Source organism: Patagioenas fasciata, chromosome 7 (assembly GCF_037038585.1).
Source record: "Patagioenas fasciata isolate bPatFas1 chromosome 7, bPatFas1.hap1, whole genome shotgun sequence".
NCBI classification, from domain to species: Eukaryota; Metazoa; Chordata; class Aves; order Columbiformes; family Columbidae; genus Patagioenas; species Patagioenas fasciata.
Window position 1 is genome coordinate 35,575,554 of NC_092526.1, and position 19,302 is coordinate 35,594,855.

The 19,302-nt window shown below is 43.5% G+C and overlaps 1 long non-coding RNA gene across 1 annotated transcript in view; it reads right to left on the reverse strand.

Moving 5' to 3' along the window:
- The window catches only part of LOC139828458 (uncharacterized), a 70,014-nt gene extending 51,076 nt beyond the window's left edge, over positions 1 to 18,938 (reverse strand). The window contains exons 1-3 of the long non-coding RNA XR_011740064.1: positions 18,795 to 18,938; positions 17,096 to 17,241; positions 14,942 to 15,083 (exon numbers count right to left, since the gene is read on the reverse strand). This is a non-coding gene — a long non-coding RNA (uncharacterized lncRNA). The remainder of the gene's footprint in view (positions 1 to 14,941; positions 15,084 to 17,095; positions 17,242 to 18,794) is intronic.
- Between the last annotated feature and the right edge of the window lie 364 nt (positions 18,939 to 19,302).

Below are 19,302 nucleotides of genomic sequence, written 5' to 3' on the forward strand. Positions count from 1 at the left end.
CTTTGGGGCTGGGTAAGCAGAATTTAACACGTAAAAGCCACAGTGTGCTAGAAGTTCATATCACCAGCAACACATGAGCTCCAATTGGCCTCCACTGGGACCCTTCATAGTACTTGCTCTGTAGGACACAACTGCTCCTACCCCGAGGATGTAGGATGCTGTGTTCAGGTTCTTTGTTGTGGTCCAGTCCCAGCCAATGGACCCCAGAGGAGACAGAGGTCCCCCCAGGGGACTGAAGTCAAGCATCTTCCATACCTTCAAATCCACTGTTCCAAGAACACACCGTGTTGTGCATTTCTAAGGACAGAATCATGCCAACATGGAGCTATTTCCACAGGATTTCAAAGTCCTTTTGAGCACCGCAAAATAGAAGAAGGAACTGGCAGGGTTAAAAAATGATTAACTGATGCTGCACACCACTTATGGGATGAAGAGAGGATATTTCTCAAAGCCGAGGGTCATACCTCTGCTGTGTGGACAAAACATGCATCAAGGAAAGGACAAAAAGGCATTAGCACCTTTGACCCTCTCTTCCACCGACCTGGGAAGACACAGGACAGAGTAGTTTTGTAATGAGTTAGTCCAAGACCCAGCGTCAAGCTTTTGCTCTGACCTTGAGCAGCTTTTCAATCTCTGCTACATAGATCTAACACCAAATGAGTTTACATGGGAAGAGGTCTCTATAACTATCAGACACCTCCACATGCCTGTCTACCTTTCAGGCAGACCATGGCCCTCCATTTGTTTTCAGCCGTAGTCCCCCAGGGACAGGTCTTCTGTTGCAGAACAACTCCAACAGCCTGGAAAATAATAATAATAAAAAAAAGAAACCAAACACATCTCTCCACTTTTTTATAAAAACACATGCAACCCCACAGTGGCGGCTGTCTCCAGATGACTATTTTTATGTGCCTTGCTTTGCCTCTGACTCTGTTCCCAGAGCTGCAGACTGGGGCAGGCCAGACCCATCTCACAGGGGCATGGTTCTAATTTCCTAGGCAGAGTCCACAGTAAATTGCTCCTTCATGGTCTGGCTGCTTGAAAGCATCCCAATTAGATGACCGTGGAAGGAGAGAATGGCAGGGCTGTTCCCTCCTGAGGAACCCCTGAGCAGAGCTGCAAGAGGAGAAACACTTCTGAAGGTGGCTGGGATTTTATTTTTAAGAGGCTGTGGCTGCTTTAGGATAATGTCCCCAGGGTTTTCACACCTGCTCCCTCATGCCTTTATTTTATTTTTTTTTTCTTTTTTGCAGAGCCATGGATACCAGGCACCTTCTTGCTGCTATTACTGGTAAGCCTGGATCTGGCTCCATGTTACTGGCATCATCTCCTGTCAGGACTCATCACAGCACTTCAGACCTTGCTAACTCCTTTCCCTCATTCCCCTGAGACACAACCTTCTGCCTGCAAAGTGCTCCTAAGCAGAGCAGCCTGTGGGCAGCAGAGAATACAATGGCTTTTTGGCAGGGAAACGTTCCTGTCACTGCTTTGATTGGGACATGCCCTGGGTAGCTGGTGGCAGGGCTTTAGGTTAGGAGACAACACGACCTGGAGTCAGGCTGCAGACAACATGACTTGGAGATATTTTGCATGGAAACAAATTGTGATGGTCACTCCTGCTTTCAGTAAGGAGGGGACAACCCAATCACGAAAGAAAAAAAAATTCTGGCCATGAAATAGCTCCAGACACCATGAGACAAATTAACAAGAGACAAAAAATTAAAAATGGAAAAATAAAAAAAGAAATAGAGTTACACTTTGGGATGTTTTCCACTGGTACAAGAATTCAGGTACATCTGGCCTTGGCAGTGAGTAGATGCTCAGTTTTCCTAGATATCTGTTTACATTGGAAATACTAGAGAAAACAGGGAACATTTCAACTGTTCTAGGGCATATTCCAGCGGCACAAGGGAACAGGTCAAGGTTAGGGAATAGTCTATTCACTACCATGGGGTGGGTCAGGCTCAGCATTTCTCCACTTTGCTGGGGCACAAAAGTCTCTGTTCAAACTATCTCAGTGTCTAAGATGCCTAAGAAGCACACAGTCTTTTTCTCCCCCACACAGTGATTACTCCAAAGCATGAAAGCCTAAGGCAAATAACTGCCTGATTCGCAACGATTTTACATGAGATTTGGACACCTTCCTCCTCAGCCTCCTTTGAACATCCACCCTTGCAGCTGGCCCCTGGCCCTGGGAGCAGTTATGTTCCATCGCAGCCCACCACTGCTCTCCGGCACACGTGAGAGGCTGTGCGAACAACGGGGAGCGAGCTCAGGAGAATTATTTTTAAACCCATTAAGGGAGTCACCTAGAGTTTTACAGTGCTCTGGTTTTAAAGCTGGGGAGGGCCTGCATTTGATGTGGAATATACAGCCTGCAGGCATCATTTCGAAAAGCGTTCACCTTTTACCCCATGCTGCCATGCCAGTCACCAGTTGTCTCACTTTGCTTTGATGTCTCCCACGCTAACACTGACAATACTGGTGAAAGAAATCCCAAGAGATATTCCATTACAAAAACAAGACCCAGAGATACAGCTGATGTCTTAAGATCATAAACATCCTAAGGCGAACCGGGAAATTTTCCAACTTCAAGGGCTCTTTGGCTTTTCTACTTTTCAACTCACCAATTTCACCCAGGAGCAACTTGCAGCAACGCTAATTGTATGTTTTCCCTGAGCTGTGCAAAGTTATAGGCCAATTATTTCTCTTCCAATCCTGTGATGCATGTGGATTGCTAAAACATTACAAGGTAAGAAGCCAAAATTTTTTTACCAAGCAACAAATCAGAATAATTCCTTAAAGTTAAAGAAAAAATATTATCAAAATATAAGCAAGGAAATGTATGGTAGAAGCAGTTTTATGCTGCCATTGGGAAAGAGTTAAGCTAATGCCAAACACTTCTGAAGATGAGGAAGCATGAGAGGACTTTGCAGCAAAGCTACATACGCATTCTCTCTGCTATTAAAAATAGAGTAGCTGCATGCAAGCTAACTGGTGGAGAAACACAACAGTTTGGTCAGCTCTCTACAGCCTCCTGTTTCAGAGGTAACTGTGTCTGCTGTCTTTATAATCCCAAAATGCTGATATCCTTACAATTTAACTTTCAATTCATAAATTATATTTCTTCTGAGTAACAAGAACACGATTTTACTCACATAAAAAGTTTGGAAAGTCTACATTTTCTCATTTTAGCATCCTTTGGGACACAGAAGAGGGTCCCAGCTTCAAACAAGATCCAATTTGTAAAATGCACATGTACTTGCAGAATTAGATAGGATATTCATCTCCTTTCAAAACTTTGAGTTTGAAGAAGTCAATCCTGGTCTTTTACACAAAACTAGGAAGCCAGCTCCTTACTTTGAGTGAGAAATCCAGGTCTGCTTTAAGTGAAGATTCAGAATTTTAATTGTTACAGCTAAGTGATGGAGAAGGGAGAGATAAGGTTTGTAAACCGGCATCTCCCAGATCTGTTTCCTGTGTTACACGAAGTATCCTGAACTACTCTGATTTGCACCCAAAGCCAGCCTACTGGACTTTTACAACTAGCATATAAATACAGTTCAGATTGTCCTAGGGTCACCCAGGACATGTTTTTTGCATGCTTAGCTGATCTAGAAAGGAAAACACATGGTATATGCTGTCAGGCAGCGGAACTATGTACGCCAGCGTCTTTCTCACTTTGTCCCCAAACATTCCTGACTCCTATCACATGGCACCATGATTGTCTAGGGAATAGAAAAAAAATATGCAGAGCCTAGTTTTCACTATAGGTACAAGCTGCTTTACTGGAAAGCAGTCCCATTGGAAGCAAATAGCATGTGGTTTTAGTGACAGGCAAACAAACTGCCCACAACAGTGCTAAAGAAGAATAATAGGAAAATATAATACAAATATTCTGTATCAATTAATATGGCACATAGCTAACAAAAAATCAACCACCTCTCCCTTCTCCAAGCTCACACTCTCTGGCTACAGCCCCTGATGCATTAACAACCTCAAATCCAGATACCAAGTTAATGAGCCTTCCCCTAGACATGCACAATTGGAAACACTAAGGCTCACCACCAAATTCTTCAAGGTTTTCTTAATAAAGGAGAAGGATTTGGCCACAACAGCTTCCTAAAGCCACTCACCTATGACAGGAAAACCCTATTTCAACATCCTATTCCCACTGAGCTCACAGTCACCAGTTGCTTCCCAGGTCAAACCAACAAAGATGCCAGGCTCCTTGTGTCAAAAAAAACCCAAAACCAACCAACCAACCAGAGACCCCTTCTCTCCCAGTGACCAGGAAAAGAAGAAAGGCCCAGATAATAAAAGCTTCAGCTCTTGGCCAATGGCAAGTCTGTTGATCAGACCGATGAGAAGTCACGATACCAAACAGTACCGTCGTGACATGACCTCTTGCTGCGTTGCAACGCTCTGTGGGCTATTACTTGGGCCCCAGCAGAAGAAAGACCAGAACAGGACATCTCTTGGAGGCCCAGGGGAGGGAATGTTTGCCACCCACAGCATTTCCACCTGGGGAGTCCGAGTGAGAGATCAGATTCTCTGCTAAATCAGTGCAACCCTGTTGAATCCAGTGATGCTATGCCAATGTGCATTTCATGTCCTGGTAATTCCTTGGCATTTTCACTACAACCACATACCAGTTGCTTCTCTTCTGTGATGACTCACTACAAAAAGCAGCAGACAGCCAGGCTCAGAGAGATTATTTGGAGGTGAAAAGCTTCTTAATCTACTTCGAAAACTCCACAGCCCTAAAACGCACCATCTGAGATACAATATTTATGTGCAGCTTATAGATCACAATAAAAGCAAGTAGGCCAAAAACATATCAGCTCTTTCATGTATTCTTGGCAAGGTTGCAAGACAGCAATTCCTTTCCCTGGGACCTTTTACTTCCCTATAAATTCCAGGACCCACATTTAAAAGTGAATTGGCAGATGCAATTTTTTATTGTAAGGAAATTTGTTTTGCTTCAGCAATAGGCAAACATCTTCAGTCATAAACAATGAAAAGGAGGGTAGATTTCCACTGCAACCAGCCTTAGTAGGCTAGCGGTACCCTTATGCAGGAAGAAAATTCGCATTGTGTGGTGAACTACAAAGAAGTTCTGCAGAAAGCTGAATAACAGTTTTTGTCTGGAAACCCAAAAGTGCAGGCACTTTTGGAAGGTTATGGAATGTGTTACGAGTTGTAATCCTCCCAGCAGAACCTCAAAAGCCTTGGCTTGTTCTGCTCTTTTAAATTCAGAACTTGACAGCTATTTAACCAGAACCAAAAGTGTTAGAGGTGGAAAAGGCCTAGGGACTATCTAATCTATTCCATGACTTGAACAGAGAAGAGCAACATTAAAACTGTGCTGCAAAAGTGATGTGAAAATGCCTGCCGAAGAAAGAATCAGCAGAACCAGTCCGGGAAGTCCAAGGACAGACATTCCTCTTGGCTTCCAATTTGTTAATTGATCTTTTGGCTTGAGTAGCTGCTATGGTGTTACTCTTGACCAGAAGGATGATGGTTTTGTAATCTGCGCAACTTCAAGGCTGCCAATGAATGCCCACACATGAAGAATTAATCTTTCCAAGTGGTGTTAACTCACTCAGCAGGCTCCCAGATGGGGGAAAAAGGCAATGCCATTCATCCACTACCAAAACACGCATCTTTTATACTTTTATAGCAATGTTGCTTTGAGTCTTGAGAAACAAACTCTCAATAAATCACATCATAAATTATATCCAGACTGATGGTTTACAGGAAAGCTCAGCAATGTCAAGATGTCAAGATTTGGTTTTGGTGGTTTTGGGTTGGTTTGTTGTTTTTTTGTTTTGTTTGTTTGTTTTTCTTACAATCCATCTTAAAACAAAAAGTAATTTTCTTCTCATGCTGGAGATGGGACAGTTTATTGTGTGTGGATTAAAAGCCTCACTCACAGTTTAAGTATTTGAAGTTCTACCAGCCACTGGCAACTGAATTCCACCATCACCCCCTCCTTGTTTTATTGGTATTAATATATGTGTTTTGCAGGTCTGCTGTAAAATGGATTGTGGTTTACTGAACTTTTCACCCTACTTCTTCCAAAGGGTTGGGAGCTTTCAGGGGGACAGCTCAGTGAAGTTAATTGTCTACCAGTTACGAAGAGAATGTGATCTAGGTCTTGACCCATGACTTTCTGAGTCTTCTGAATGATGGCTTAAAGATACAAAAGTGTCTTTCTCTGGTGGGGCAGATAGCAAGATGGTTGGAGAGTGGAGGAAGAAAGTCAGGCTGAAGTCCAATCCTGATAGATCTTAACGCCCTAAGGCAACAACACATGAAGAAAATTTCTCAATACATACAACTTTAAGGACAGTGCCCTTCTCTCAGCTTACGTAAAAACCTCTTCAGAAGAATCTTGCTGGGACTGCAGCCAAGGAAAGTCATGGAATGAGATAACAGCAACAGGAAATAGAGTAAGATCAAGCAAAGATTCATACACAGTTCAAAATCCATTCAGTTTCTGGCTGCCCTCAGCAACAGGTCACAGCAACCGGTGGACATGGGAAGACCATGCCACCCTATGCTGCACACTTACAGTCTCCCCAGTATCTTCCTTCTTGGATATACAAGCAACATACTGATAAAATGTCATCTCTTGTTTGATCCTTTTAGGTCCTCAGTGGCCTGAAGCAGTTTTTTTCACATGCAGAATCTCCAGTGCTCACAGATGACCTTGATGCCAGGGGCTGAAGCTCCTTAATCTGCGCAGTACCCTTTCCACCTACCGGAGTAACATGCACATCAAAACGAGAGCAAAAGTCTGCTTTCTGGCATGTGAGACATTTAATTCAAACTGGTCCCAACCATAAGACTCAGGTTAAAATCCAAGGCCTTTTGCAGCTATCTACATTGGACTGCAAAAAATTCAGTTCTTCCCTGTATTTTGCCTCTCTGATGGGAACTTTGGTATCTCAGCAGAATATCAGCTCAGACACAAGTCTCCTGGAAGGATTCAACACCTTTCCTTGGATGTCCCACTGGCTCCTACTGACATCTCTCTCATTAGGAACAGGGAGGTTTGACTCCACCCTGGAATCCTATTAAGGCAGAATCAAACTCATTTTCTGAGTCACTCACATTCCTCAGATCTTCAAATGGGGAGAGAAGCTTTGCTTTCAAAGCGGACTTCGGGTGTGCTGAAACATGGCAGTCAGTGGCAGAGGTGGGCTTGGTTAATAGCACACATTACAGAAAAAAGGCAGTCCATCACTGAAGTCCACGGTGTCATTGAAGCACCTCAAAATGTGGATCTGGAGGCTTTGACTTGAACACCTGAGCTAAATACACAGTGAACTGAAGCTTTCATGCACAGAATATCTGCAAGCAAATGGCTACTGCCTCTGGAGCGTTCAGCAGTCCTTCTTCTGGCCTTGACTTTGCGTGCCACGGTCCTTACCGAAAGAAGTAATGACACAACCCCAGCTGGAACGCAGGCTGTGTTGGCACCTAGTAGCCCAGATGCTTTGTTGAACTCTCCCCATCCCTCCACTCTGCAAGACTGTGCTGGGAAGATCAGGAGCAGATTAGTGCTGAAGTTTCTGGCTCTCCTCCTTCGAACCATGGCCGGCAATTCCAAGAGAAATTACTCTCTTTTATGTTCTGGCACTTCCAGTGTTGGCAGGAGGGAAGAAAACAAACCTGGGGCTCCCAGAAACTCCATAAACAAACAAAGATTTATTTTCAATGTGGTTCTGAAGACAGCCAGAGATCTGGGGAGCAGAAGAAGGAGGGAGGATTATATCCTCAGCATTGGTGAGTGTTTCTCCCAAACACAGAACAAAAATGAGCCTGCACCTCTCCTGCACATTACACCATCACAACATTGAGCTTGGACAGCAGGTACTCTAATTCTGAGCATCCCTTGCTTGATGGTCTGCCTTACCCGAGGGCATTAGACCGTGCTGGCAGGTTGAAGAAACCTGCTGCTTTGGCCACAAGAAGGACAGACAGGCTTGGGTACATCACATCAGATTAGACAAGTGCTCTTCCAGGTGTGGAGGCATATCTAACATGCCTGCTGCCTTGCAGATGAGAACAGAGCAACTTGGAGTCTTGCACAGGAGCTCTTCTAGAGGGAATTTTTTCTCTTATCCCTCTATGCATTGAAGTGGTCCAGACAACAGCTGATCTTCGCTGAACACACTAATTACGTTCCTGAGCCCAGTGGGTGGCATAAGGAGAGTGCATGCTGCTCCACGTGCCTGTTGTACTGTGACTGCAAGATGGAGAAGAGTCAACTCAGAAATCGGCGATGGCTGAGTTTGGGAGGCCAATCAGCTGCTGGTAAGGCAGGGGAAGCAGATGAGAGGGCTAATAGAAACTGTTCTTTGTGAGAGCTCCAGTACCTGCGGGGAGGCAGGTTTTCCCAGCTGGAAGCTCTAAGCAGACCTGCAAGCTGCTAAATGCTCAGGAAGAAACTGCTTAATAAAATTGTTTCCTCCCCTTCCTCCTAAGAGCTGCTGAGATTGTTGCTATTGTTAGAGCATCCTCAGTGCCCTTATCTAGGCTCCTGCCACTTTGAAACTACCCTAATAGGATATTCTTACAGAGACTACAGCTTGATTCTGTCCAGGGCTATTCTCCTTAGGCAGTGAAATCTTGTTTTACTCACAGATTAGCCAACGTCACACTCACATGCATCAAACTGCACGACTTTTGCAAATCGTAGTGATGAGCACCTGCTGGCCCTAACCCTAATCCTAATCTTGTTGATGGTACCATTTTCTTACAAATCTAAACCAATTAAACTGATTCACCATCGCATGCTGCCCACGTTTAAGTACTTGAGCTTAAATATATCCAATTTCTTTTTTTCCCTGGAAATAGTTGAACCTGATAGAACCAATTTACCACACTGATTTAAGTAAGAGTAAGGTCCAGCAAACACCATCTCAAACACACTGGTTTAGCAAAATGCTGCAGCTTGATCAAGTGTGCTGTTTGGCTGTGGAGTCACTACGAGACAGATGTGATCTGAAAAAATAGCCAGCTGGTCAGATAACAAGAGCTCAGCTCTTAATCCCATCATTAATGAATAAGTAAGTCAGGAATGAGTCACTTCTACCTCTCTGGCTTAGTTTTCCTAATAAGAATGAATAACCTTTTCTTTTTTTCTTCTTTTATTTTGGATTTATCTACTTCACTGTGATGTTCTGCAGGCTGATTAATGAGGTGTTTTTCTGTGAAACAAGGCAAAAGGATGCCGGTCCTGGGAACAGTCTTGTGGACACGCTGCTGAAGACGTGAATATTGTCAGGGGTGACACAGCAGAGAGGCCAGATTTAATTTACTGCTCTGCAGCCCCAGGGCATTATATTGCCACTTCCCACCCAGTAATTTTCCCTTTTTGAATTGATTTTAGCAAAAACTACTAGGGATTCTTCAGAAAGGCACCTCTTGCAGTGTGATGAAAAACACTAATAAGACTAACTCTATAAGGGATACCCTTTCTCTTGAAAGCTCCACAAAGTACAATATACATCTTGCTGCTCCACTATTCAGGTATGCGTTTTCCAGGAAATAGATGCATATATTTATATGTACATACATATTCGTTTTCACATTGGCTTCTTTCTGCTCTCACTCCAGCACAACAGCTCAACAGCTCTTGGAAGCAGTTCACACGACAGCACAAAGGGAATATTGCGAACTTCCGCAACAGCTTCGCACGACCGATGAGGCTTGCTGTAGGAAGGGAAAGCACACATGTACCCAGCCTTCTGAAGGTTCGGCCGTGTTTTCTGAGCCACAGGACTGGATCCTGGTATAAATTAACATCTTCCATTCCCAGATGTTTGTTCCGCCTTGTTGTGACACCTCTTACCTAGTTTCAGGCTGACCTTGTGCTGGGCTTGAGACTGTTCACGAGTTTTTTAGTCATTGTTAAGAACAAGGAAAAAGAAACAAACATCTGGTTAGCAGAGCTGCCAAGTGCGCATTCCTTCGTTGTTTTTCAACCTTTCAATCCCTTTGTTTTCAGCCTTAAATTCCATTTGATAAATGCATGGAGAGCCATGGAGCACTGATTAGATGCAATTCTGGTCCTGACCCACGCCACTGCTCCATCAGCATTGCCTCAGTGAAAGCACCACTGACATTCACAGACCCCAAACCAGGGGTAAGGGCCTTCTGAATCCATCCCAAACTTGTTTACATATGGGGGCCTGATCCTACTCCCACTGAGGTCAATGGGAGCTTTGCCACCAACTTCAATGGGAACAGGATGGGGCTTTAATGTTGTGACTGCACTGAAATGGTGTTCAAGCCTATTCTCTGCCAAGATGTGGGCTTCTCAGTTTCTATAGCTGTACTGTGGTTTGGGTTGGTTTTTTGTTGTTGTTGTTGCTGTTTGTTTTGGATTTTTTTTAATTGGAAACAACAACTTTATTGAATTTTGGTCGGTGGTGCTGGCACAGCCAGACCAGACCAGGTGGGGTTGTTCCAACAAAGGCTCATGAAATATCAAACACAAGAGGGGCCACATGACAACAGCTTCACCTTCTTTTGGCTACACAAGCTTCATCCTGCTGCACTTCTGCATGGGTGCATCCTCCTGGACCACAACTGCTCAGACCTGCACGAACTTGAACCAGGGTCCATCCTGCCCAGCTATAGGCATCTCGCTACACCAGCTAAGTTAAGGAAAGGAGCTGCCTTATATTTCATTTATCAATAGAGAGACCCCCTCCAAGGGTTGATTCAGACCTTGAGCAGTCTGTACCACCTTCCAGAAGCACCTGTCTTTTGCAACAGCCTACATTTTTAGTTGAAGCCAGGAAAACAGGATCAAGAGCTCAGTGTGAAAAGCAGCTGTAAACCCCTCCAGAGAGATATCCTAGGGAAAAGGTAAGGTATGAAAGGACCACTGTGTTCTCAGTCAACGGGATGTCTTAGCAAGGCATTGCTTTAGCTGTTGCTTGGAATAGCGAGCATCTGAGTCTTTTAAAAGCTTCCCTCTGTTTTTTATTTACGTGTGAGTAAGTCTGTGTTCCTGAAAACCAGATTTGAAGATCATTAATCTGAGAGAAGAAAGCGCCAGACTTATACAATGCTGTCCCACCCAGTTGTCAATCCTCATCGACCCCAACCTACGCAACAACTGACGCTGTGAAGCGGGATTGTACCGGACTGGAAAGCTTCTCTTTTCCATCAGAGATGCCAAATCTGCGGTGTGGCTTGATGATCCAAGTTGACACCAGCCATGAGAACAATTCCATATCCTCCCCGCTGGTCACTTCCAAAAATGCCAAGTTTTGGGCAACACAATGTACGGCATTTCCAGCAAACCGCTCAACAATCTCATCTGCATTGCCAGTTTTGGTTTTTTTTTTTCCCAAATGCTTTTTCTTTCAGCCATACATTTTAGATTAAGAAATAATAATCATGCAATCTCACAGGAAATTGGGCTTTCAAAATCGGGATGCAAAGAAGTGTGGTCCAATGGAGATTTGAGCAGGCAGACTTTACAGCCCTGCAGCCTTTTTCATTAAGATTAGTTTCGGTTTCTGGCCCATGCTTTCCCATCATGAGTCTGTTTTTTACACGACACCTTTCCAAGGCTTTCTTCATTCAAGGGAACTACAAACTCAAAAGCCAGTTATTAATTTCACTTGTGAATGTACAGTCCTCATCGAGCTTCGATTCTGATATAAAGTGATTTTTTGAGTGAGGAAATTACAGCCCAAAAGAGAGCTATTAGGTGTCCAGATCCTACACACAGAAGCTCTGAATGTTATCAGTGAAATTGCTCAGAGAGCTTCCAATCTTGTATCTCAGAAGAAAAGGGACTGTGGGTGTGCTTGAGAATATACATGCAGAAGGACGTCGGCATACTGGACTTGTCCTGGCATTTCATAAGCTTAGACAGCAAAGCCCTTTTGTCAGCTGAAAGGAGGGAAAATGTCACTCACACCTAGAGTTTACAAAATACTTGTTTTAAGAAATATGGACAAGTATAGTGGAAGCTACTGGGAAGTTCAGCTTTGTGGAAGGAAAATTGCTAAAACTTTCCTAAGCTTCCTATCAGTTCCATCTACTGAGTTCTACCAATTCAGAGTGGTTTAACAGCCTCTACAGAACAGCAAAAAAGCACCCATAAAACATTTATTAAAGAAAAAAAATTCGGAAAGCAAATTTGACCAGGTCTTCTCCAAGTGAAGGGACTACATTCAAGCTTTGGAAATTCTTCCTCTGTGTTGCACAGATGCCCTCTCACTGACCCATAACTTCATTTAACTCTCCTCAAGAGGAAAAATGGAATCCCTGCTAAAATTATTAGCTTTCTCAAAGAATATTTTCTTTGAGGAAATGGCCAGCACACATGCTTTACTTTCTCATGAATACAGCACAAATTCTGCACTCCTGCAGCTAAGATTTTTTTTTTCCCCCAAAGGCAAAAGAAAAATTAGTACCCTGTGATACTCTTGGTTCTCCTGTTGCCACAGGAGATGCCACAGAGCTCAGCGTATTGACCTCCCCTGGCTTGCATGCTGTATATCACCGCTACTTTGGACACTCAGTGTTCCTTGGTCCCATATCCCACTTCTCTCAAACTGCCTTTGCTTCTGCAAAATACAAGTCTGTAGGCTCAAAGCATAGGGAGTTTGGTGGGTAACAAAGACGTCCAACAGCTTTAATTCCATTTTGTTCAGCTGCCTGCCCACCCCCAAAAGAAGTGTCATAAAGTGGGAGATTTAGACCTGAAAAGCAGCCCAGGAACGTTAGCTGGAACCCCACCACAGGCTCATAAGACAACATCTGCCCTGGTCTTTAGAGGGGAAAACCAAACCAGCACAAGTTTGTGCAACACGTAATTGAACACATTTGTTCTCCAAGGCAAGGAGGAAGAGATTCATGCTGTCCTCCTCGCATCCGTCCAGGGCCCTATGTTCCCAGACTTCGCCTAATGTGATCTTTCTCAGCTTCTTGGTCATATTTTCTGTATGTAGCTGACGGAGTTTCCCCGTCATGGAGGTTTGCTAACCATAAGGGTTGCAAAGAGCACAAAAATATTAAGAGCAGTTGACAGAAGAGCTCTCAGGGGGACACAAAGGCTCCTGGCTTACCACTCGGTGTATGGGCCCTTAGGATAATGCATATCATCTTATTGTTATAATTATTATTACTTTCATTAAAAGTAGAGGAGATTAGAGACCCATAAGGGGAAGAGAGTCTGCAATTGCACATACCTATTTTATGACACCCAATACAAACCACGGCCCTAGCCAAAGCACCCAGACAGCCTATCATCAAATCCAGCCGCAGTAGTGAAGAGACCTATGAGTTACATGATAAAATACCACATTACTAGATATCGTGGCCTAAGACACAGGAGAGTTCAAAGCTACTCCCAGCTTTGGCTATTGCCGCATCTCAGTCCACATTCAGCTTGATATTCCAGAGTACCCAGAGGTGCTCTCCAAGCTTGGACTATGCTGCCCATTCTGAAGAAAGTGGGTAAGTTTCCTTTCTGTTCAAGACCAGACCAAAAAAACCACTCAACTCTTCATTTCCCCACAGCAAGGGGAAAAAGCAAGACATCTTTCTCACACAAGACAATGCTTTGACACCACAAGCTCCATCAACTGAAATATTCCATGATAAGATTGACTGATTTTTTTAGCTGGGGTATCTGTTCCACTAAGTAACTGCCATGGCTGTTGAAATGAATTCATGAAGCTAGAGGCTGCACACTAAAACCCAATCTGGTTTGTCCCCACCACTTGATTTTGCAGGGATGCAGGTTTGAGAGCTGTGACTTGTGTCTGCTGGCAGAGCCAAAGGGAGGAGATCTTTGCCAACAAGAGGAATGAGGGTAGGTAGAATGAACATCTGCTCATGGCCGAAGCAGGCAGAGCAAAACCATAACCTGTCACCCTACAGGGAAGGTACAGCATTTCTCAGACTGCTAACATATGGATTCCAATGAGTGCTAATTATGCCAACTTGGGTACAAAGTATTCCTGTTTCCTAGTACAGCCATATGCAAGCTGAGATGATCTTGTATCATTGCACTTGCTTATCATACTTCAGACCAAAAATCAGAATAAACCACAAGTTCCCCAAATGAGAAGATGTTAATTTACACAGATGGCATCTCAGGCATCCCAAAATATAGCTTTCTCACTTCTTCCCAATGCTGTGCAAGTACCATCATCCCCAAAGCAGCCGTTTCTGTGTCTTCAAAATGCTCCTCACCCTAACATGTTCTTTGCAACTCCATACAGAGAAGTCCCACACATGCAACTGAATTTGAGCAAGACAAGGTGTCACCTCCAGCACTAAGTCCATCCCACATTCTTCAGCTCTGAGATGAAACATCTCGGAATTTGAAACAATGAGTAGAAAGAAATTAATCTTTCTGATCCGTCTTCTTCTAATCCACCAAGGAGCGTTCTATAGCTTGTGACTGCTGGCTTATTACCCATTCCTCCCAGAACACATTAATCACTTTAAGACATAATAAAGCTTTCTAATGAAGAACAAACTACAGCTGTTAAGAAAAAGCAAATGCTAGGCTAGCTTTTGTGGGCATATCATATAGCAATGCTACTACAGTGAACTTCTCATTTATATGCACACAGCTCCATTTTGATGCACGCAGTTGCCATTCATTAGCACAAACAGAAAGTTAGGTTTATGACTATTTAAATATTTTTATTTTGTTTCATGCATATGAGACACTGATGCACTCTATGAAAGTTCCATTGAAGTCAGTGGGAGGCAATATTTAAGCAATGAGGTGAACTTCTCAAATAGACTAAGTTTTAACCTGGGTTGATAACTTGAACTGGTCTCAAAGCATTAACCCCACACGCCTTGCCTGCACCTGTCTCAGTTGTCTACAGCAGATATGACCAAGCTGCACAAAACCATGTACTGTAAAGATATCCATGCTTACCTTGGCAAAGGCGAGGTAATTCATGTAGAGTCACTGGAGTTGGACTATTCCTGGTACCAACTTGCTCTGCTGTGACTACCTGACTTGTTGGTCTGAAATGTAGCCCAGGAAAGGGAACAGCAGGAGGTCAGAGACACATGACCTATGTGGAAATGTTAAAGCAAGCCACGGTAAGTCCACCACCTAAATAAATGGCAAACATGGGGACAGACTGTGAAGTCACACATACCAGTGGAAGCAAGGGAAAAATCAGTTTGAACAATGCTAAACTCCATGGGTTTAAAGCATCATGCTGATCACACTGGGATCACACCTACCAAACTACCTGGTCAGATTTACCTTAGACTTATCTGTGTCAATCTGAAAAGCGTATCTGAAAAGTAATTTATAATCATCATCTGAAATAAGCATAATCTTCTCCCATTCTACCCTCCAAACCTTCTATACTTAAACTTTTCACTTATGGTCTCTGTGCACTCATCCTTTTACAGAAAAACTATCCTAAAGGTCAAGATAGTTGGAGAAATATAAGCTCTTGCATATGGAGGAGAAGACAGCTCTATCACATTCCTCTTAAGACTCATTCGTCACCATTTTTGGACCAATGGGCCATGAAACTCAGCAGTTTGCCCAGGTCCTGCCATCATGAAGACTGAGGGCTGCCCCTTTCGTCCTCCTGGAAGCAAACCTAGATGGTGTGGGTTCACATCTGACCTGCAGATGTGAGGGATAGTGAATAATCCTGCTTCTCTGTTCTGCTGCTAGGAGCTTAAATAGGGCTGGTTTTCACAAAAGCCAGACTGCTCCCTTATAACGCCCTATAGCATGCAGGCTCTGGCTGCAAAATGCCTTGTTGCCACCTAAGATCTCCCCTTCTCCAGGGCAGTAAGAAGTCAGACAAAGAATCTGCAAGAGTTAGAAAGGGCAAGGGGCCAAATCAACCCAACTACAGAGTTTCTGTGGCTACACTTCAATGCTAAGGATTACCGTGAAAGATTTGTGCTTGGTTACACAGGAGCCAAATGAAGAACCAGGTTTTTAGTTTCTGTGTGTTTGTGTGTGCATGGACATGGGGAAGTTTATTCTCTTTATTTGTGGGTTTCACTGGTATTTCCACTGAAAAGGATGGTGCTTTGAAGCTGGAGACTGGGTATGTTCCTTAAGAACTGGGGTTGATTCCAGAATGCAATTATATTATTAATACAAATAAAGCATGACATTTCCTACTACAGCACATCCAGAAGGAATTTTTACACAGTTTTTTAGACTCCAGAGTCACTTCAGCCCAATGCAGGCAGTCAGTCACTCTGGAAAACCAGCTGCACAGAAGAGCAAAGACTAGTTAAAAGAATGCAGTGTTTAAATTTTCATTTTTTAAAGAAGTGACTTTCCTTTGTATTGCTTCACTGACTTTCAGTGAGCTGAATAGATTAAGTTACTGCATCATAAGCAATAGTTGAATTACGATCATGAACATACTTTTCTTTGGTGAACTTGTAGAGAAAATGAATACCATTTTTCCACATACCTGAGAAATAAAAGCACTTGTGGAGAGGAATCTCTCCCACAGGGAACCCTTGTGTACTTTGCAGTAGTATTTTATTAAGAGCTGGAGAGTTCAAAGGTCTCACAAATGTAAGTTTTCAATTAGCTTTCCATTGTGTCCCAAACAGTCTCTAAATACTCAACTAAACTTTAATCCAATCACTTGATTTGACTCCAAGCATGATTTATCTTTTAATCATCATCTGTTCAATGAGGGAGAAAAGCAAACTTGTTCTTGGCCCATCATGACTCATACATGATTTTACTGCGATCAGAGTTGTGTTTTCCTTTTGGCTGATGCCTTGGCAATTGCAAGCATTGGCTTTGGCTTTCTATTTAGGTATGATCTTTCCTGCTCATTTCCCCACCTCCCCAAAATGTTGAACAGCACTGAATGTTTGTCTTTTATACCTTTTCCCACTGAGGCATGTGATTTTTTTTTCCAGTATCTCGATGTTGTATTAATCAAAAGTGTCTGCTATTTGACCTGCACTCAAAACACAAAATGTGTTTCAAAAAGGGGCTCACTATTTTAAACAAATGGCATTTTCTTGGAAGGACATATTACACAGAGAGCAAAACAACAGTAAGACACAAAACAGCCAGTACCTTCTGGGCATCCACCAAGAGCTCAGCTGTTGGAGCTGGGGCAACGGTGTTTCCTAGCAGAAACAGCCTGATGAGATTTAATCCTTCCTCCATGTGGCTTGCTGGCCTCCTGAGCTCGTACTTGTGGCATCCCTCAGTTTCTCCATCTGAAAACAAGATTTTTATGCAGCACCTTTATAATACTGTTTCGTCTTTCGTAAGTTCTCCATAACAGCTGAATGTTACATTGCCAGCACATCACCTAGGTAAGTTCTCTGGGAGAACTGCACACTTCCAGTTGGCCCCCTTGGAGCTGCACCAGTCTGCTCACCAGCCACAGCTACACCATTTAATGACCTACCTCCCAGAAGCATTCCAGCCATGTGCTTCTGCCTTCATGCAGCAGCCACAGTGAAATGCATCTCTCCAGCTAAAATACGGAATGAACCCAACCTTTGCCCATGAATGGCATGAACTGCAGAGCCTTTGAGGTCTGGAAGTGTTGTGCAATGTCTTCCCATACATTATTATTCATGTCAGTGGCTTGTGCAACTCACGGTTCCAGCTGACAGCAGGGGCAGAGTTTGCAAAAAGCTGCTCTCACCGCAATTCGCTGGCTGCCCAGAACCGAGAAGCGGCAGAACTCCCCAGAGCATACAGGTTTCCGAAGAGATTTCCCATCAAACTCTTCCTCACTGCAGCTAGAAATTTCAGACAAATTCCTTGAAAGCTGACTCAAAATTTGATGCAAGGTTAATAGTGTTTGATAGTCTGCTCTACGTGCCAAGTTTTGGAAACAGCAGGTTTCATGAAAAGCTCTTTTTTTGTTGTTTTTGTTTGAGGTTTTCTTTGGTTCTTTTTTTTTTTGATGGCTGGGGTGGAACAGAATACATACATACAGACTGAAGACAACTAGCCTCCCCAAATGCAATCTGATGGAAAATGCATTCAGATGAAAAAGACCCGAAGGTAATGTCAGAACCTAATTGACCAATTCTGCTAGGCAGCAGCAGATACTTGTCTATGGGTTTCTCTGATGTAGCCAGTACTGGATGCTGATGGAAAGAGCACAGGAATCTGCTCATGCTAGTAATTTCCCTGGCATCCTCTCCCAGCTTCCAACAACCTGCAATTTACGGACTTTTGGAGCTGTGACTGGTTCAAGCTGGGGTTCTCTTTACCATTATTAGAAATGTCAGTGCTGCTTGGCTCATGGCTTTGAGATACAGCCTGAGTATCTGGGAAGCAAAGGAGACATACATAGGTATGCCAAAGAAACCATGCATTTGCAGAAACTCCCATGCCCAAGGTTTCAGTAAATGGATTTGCTAGTTGGGCTTGGTAAATAAGGACTCAGGTAACCTGAATGTAGGAGTAGTTAAATTTATACAGCCCTAAATTACCTTCAGCCCTTTGAAGGCAACCATGAGGCTGATGTGGCCCCCAGTGAAAATGAGTTTCACACCCCTGGACTAGAGGATCTTAACGATTCCCTTCTGGTTTCAAATATTACGAAAAATCTCTTGTTGATGAATTCATAGAGCAGGACTTCACACTTGGGATCCTAGAAGATGGGCAGCCACCAAAGTGGATCTAAACACTTCACTTTTCATGGTGTGAGACTGCACTCAAGCTGCTGGCAACGGCTCTCAGGTCTTCCACTCTGATGCGCCTTTGTTTACCACTACCTCTTTCTCTCATGCAGTCAAGTAATAATAACCTTGTTCTTCTGCAGATTGCCCCAGAAAACTGTGCCACTGCTAATCACCACAGGGTGGGAAGGGAGAGAGTTTTCCAGACCAGTTTGTCATTGTGGCTGGTACTTGATCTTGTTCCCAGATTTCTGACTTTTCTCTCTTGATTTCTTAGAGATGTTTCTGCAACACAAAACAACCCACTGGAAAACAAAACAAACAAATAAAAAAAACCAACAAAAACCAAGACACATCATGATAACGTGGTGTGACAGCTCTCCATTAGAAACAGGTTTTGTGCCTGCTCAGTCCTGCTACTTTGTCCACTGAGTCAAACAAGGCTACGAAGCACACGTAAGGTGGTTGGTAGCAGCCAGGAAGAACCACCTCCCACATGTAGAGAAAGACTGAAGCATCTCACACAAGCAGAAGTTTTCCTGTTTTATGCTGCAAACATGAGCTGGCTTTTCATAAAGCAGCAACAGTCAGCAGTCAAACAGACATCACTCTGTAAATCGGCCTGAGAGACACTTG